Source organism: Apodemus sylvaticus, chromosome 5 (genome assembly GCF_947179515.1).
Source record: "Apodemus sylvaticus chromosome 5, mApoSyl1.1, whole genome shotgun sequence".
Classification (NCBI taxonomy): Eukaryota; Metazoa; Chordata; class Mammalia; order Rodentia; family Muridae; genus Apodemus; species Apodemus sylvaticus.
In genome coordinates, this window is record NC_067476.1 from 49055499 (window position 1) to 49059512 (window position 4014).

Consider the following 4014-nt stretch of genomic DNA (forward strand, 5'->3'; position numbering starts at 1 on the left):
CATCGCCGATAGGTAGAATATATACCCTGCTGCCCAGGCAAAAAGACCAAGTCCTGCTGTTCCTCAGATGGCTATGGAGGCCATAGCACCCTCCAGCTCCAGAGATTTGTGGAGCTGCCTTGTCCCTGCAGACCCCAGAGCACAGAGCAGAATACACACGTCATTCCAGTCCCAGGGCCCAGGCTCTCGTTGAACTACTCAGTAATACTTGGAGAAGAGGGACAGTGACGGGCCTTGGTGACGGCCTTGCGGCAAGAGAGGCTGTAGAGTCAGGGCCAGAGGTCCTCACAGGCATTTGGCCTTGTAAGGGCGAGAGCATTTCCACTGGTAAAGCTTCTGCTGCTTGGGAAGCCGACCAATGCTGACCCCTTGGCAGCACCACACGGAGATGTTCTATTCCGCTAGGTTGGCCAGCATCCCTTCCTGCGTGGGTATGAAGGTACAGATAAACTCGTTATAGTTGTGGGTCCTTCTCTGGTCATCAGTCTTAAACTTCTTCCTTTTCTCCACCTCCTCCTTGAGACAGGCCTCATAGTTTGCCATCTCGGCTTCTACACACTTCCGTGGTGCTAGCAGCTCCTCGGGTGAGTACTTCTCTCCACTCAAGGGTTCACTGGACCTGCTCAGCCCAGACTTGTCTCTGCTCTCTGTGACTTCCACCACCTCCTTCTCCTTTAGGCTTCTGAACCCCTGGCTGCCTTGGCTTGATTTGGTAGAAGGTGAGCAACCCTTCCCACCCTCTGTGAGTGCCAAGGGACTCAGTACACCATCTTCAGCAAGGTATAGCAGGCCCGTGCTAATAATGGCAGGACCCAGGTCACAGACAGCACCTCTGTAGCGTATGCAGTCAACACGAAGTAGGCTGTCATCGTCTCCAAAAAGCACCTTGGAGAAGTGAGAGGTGACAGGGCTAGAGGGCCATATTGGGTTAACCGGGCGGATGGGTGAGCGCAAGGGTGAGTTGAAAGCACTGCCAATCTCAGAGGCTGTGTCCGTGCTCTCATTGCTAGAGGTGGGTGAAAGCTGCGAGTGTGTGGGCACAGCCACAGCTGGACTCCCAGCCCCACTGCTAGTCTTGATGGACAGAGGAATTGAAAGGTCTTTCTGAGATGCTTGAAGCTTCCCAGTGACGGTGTTGGGCTGCAGCACTGACAGCTGCCCATCTGAAGAATCGATCAATGATCCTGGCTTCCCTGTCCCCTTCCACTTGCATCTGATGGCGGAATGGGTGTTCTGCACGTCATCTTCATCATCTTCATAGTCATCCTCGTCATCAGAGTACTGCTGAGGCGGTCAGACTGGAACTCGGCTGCTGGCCCACGCCTGCCGCCAGGTCCTTCCTCCTCCTGCATAGGGGATTTGGCATAATTGTGATTGTCGAGAAAGGCTGGCAGCCGCTGGACAATAGGGGTGGCGTTTGGGGGAACCCCATTGAGGCTGCTCCCTGGAGGCTTCACCATCAGCTTAGGTTTGCTGGGAGGACTATGGGTTGTAGTTTGTGGGCACGAACCAGCCACCTCCTCTGCACGATCTGTGCGAGTACACTCAGAGGCAGTCGGGGTTCTGCCCCCCTCCAGCCCAAGGGGGCACTTGCTGCTGGCTGGATTGCTCTCCTCGGGAAGTTGTGAGTCTTGTATTTTGTGGGTCTGAATCGGCTCTGGGTGTGTTACTCTAATCAGCTGCTGCAGAGCCTCCAGGACTGTTTGTCAGTTCAACTTCAGCACATGCAGCCTGGCCTCATACTTAACCCTGAGGTCAGGCACCACTACCATCAGGTTGAAGCAAATGTCACGGTAGGGTTCCCCTGCAGTAGCAAGGCTGATTCGCTCCATGATGACCCTTCGGGCTTCATCTATCCACTCCTCGTGCTCTCCCCAGGGCCTATGATCAATAGGGTAGACTTTCGACCCATCCAATTCTAAGAGCCTCCCTGTGATTGGCTCATAGCCGACAAACTGAATAAAACGCCTCCATGGTCCGCACTGCACTGAGGCCATTCTGTTTCTCAGGAAGGTTATGTGGTTCTGGCCTGGCATGGCTATTGTGTGCCTTGGCCAGTTCAGGGGCATTGCCAATTGCATATCCTTTGCTTTTAGGGCTGAAGCCTTTGGTGAAATCCTTCATTTGACTCAGTGTGGGCCCCATATCCACATTGCTGTAGTTCAGAAGCATGCTCAGCAAGGCGTGAGTGGTGCAAGAGTTGGGAATCAGCTGGTGAGCGAAGAACATGTTATTCACAATGGCATCATCAATCACAGACATGTCATCCATCTACCAACATAGAAACCTTGCGGCGGGACCTTCATTCTCCGATCCATTTGAACAGGAAGACAAATCCATGTACAGGCCCCTGGCATTTACTCAGAAGGTCATAGATCTCATCTACTTGCATCACTTTGACACCGAAATCTTTCACCTGGAGGGTGAAGAGGCCTGGGTCACTCCCCAGCTCCAGACAGCCCTTATTCATTTTCCCACGGAGCAGCCTCTCAGTGCCATGTCCATGCCCTGCCAAGCCAGCGCTGTCCCCACCAGGAGCACCCACCAACTCCGGGACTTCTCAGCCCTAAATAGACAACGGGCCACACCCCATTAGTCAATTCCTGACCTTAAAGCATAACCCACTGGTGTTCTGTTCAGGAAATTTTCCCCTGTGCCCATGTGTTCAAGGCTTTCCCCCACATTCTATTCTATTAGATTCAGTATATCTGGTTTTATGTAGAGGTCCTTGATCCACTTGGACTTGAGCTTTGTACAAGGACATAAGAATGGATCATTTTGCATTCTTCTACTGTTGACTGTCAGTTGAACCAGCATCATTTGTTGAAAATAGAAGCTTCACTTTTAATCACTTTTAAATCAATGGATAACATAATGTTTAAATGTTGGCATTGTGAGGTTTTGACTTTATCAAGTTGGAAATCCTTGATAAAAAAAAATCTGTGAAATGACACAAAATATCCTGGAAATTTTAATTGGGATGAAATAACATGAAAGTAAATAAGATGAGAGTCAAGTCTAAGCATTTTATGTGTTTTAAAATGCCAGTAAATAATTATTATACAGTTGCAAACCAACAAACAATATATATAAATGAAACTAATATGTTGCAAGATATTTCCTATCCATTCACATTGAGGCAGTGAGAGGCCAATGATTGGAGGGGAGAGAGGAGGAGCTAAGAGAAGTGAGGGGTGGAGCGGGCGTGCGGTGGGCTCGGTGGACCACATGAGTAGAGAGAGAGCGAGACACGGATGTCCAGATGGCTTCAGACGTATTTCTAGTGTTTTGAAGAGGTTAGAAATATTGGGATAAGATTTTTATCATTGTAAATTGGCATTATGTAATTGGGAGTTTTATATACATAACTATATTTAATTAACTATTCAAGTTTAAGAGTCATGCTTTACTGGATACTTGGAAGGAGTGGGTACTGGGCAGAAGTGTGGGATTCCTACCATTTATACCACACTAATATATGTATAGCTATCTATGTGTATATTATATGTATACATATATTGAAGCTGTACTCTCATATATTACTAATTACACATCCTGAAAAGAAAAAGGAAAAAAAGCAGGCAGTTTATCAGGATGTTAGTTAAGAACTGTCCCCTTACCTATCTGTAACTGTTAGCTGGTGTGTGTTCAGTGCATAAGTAACAGGTTTTGTTGTGACTTTTTGTACATGTGTGTAATGTCCTTTCCTCACATTCATTCCTAGCATTCCCTTCTCCCTGATTTTTTTAAATGAAATTCCACCTGTTTGATTCTGAGTCAAGTAGTTACAACCTGAACAAGCAGAGAGAAGATTGTTGTTCAAATCTGCCTCCTGTATTGTGTTAGAGATACTTGTTCAAGGTGTGAGTCAGGTATGTGAGACACCAAGGAGCTCTAAAAAATCCTTCTAGGACTCAAGTGTCCATTCTTCTTCTTCTTTTTCTCAGACAGCTGAGTTACTTGCTACTCTCTCTCCCTCATCTCTCTCACTTCTTAACATCCCATCCAGAGAGC

The 4014-nt window shown here is 47.8% G+C and overlaps 1 pseudogene; it reads right to left on the reverse strand.

Annotated features, from left to right (window-relative positions):
- Positions 1 to 285: 285 nt before the first annotated feature.
- Positions 286 to 2470, reverse strand: LOC127684768 (ubiquitin carboxyl-terminal hydrolase BAP1-like; annotated as a pseudogene).
- Between the last annotated feature and the right edge of the window lie 1544 nt (positions 2471 to 4014).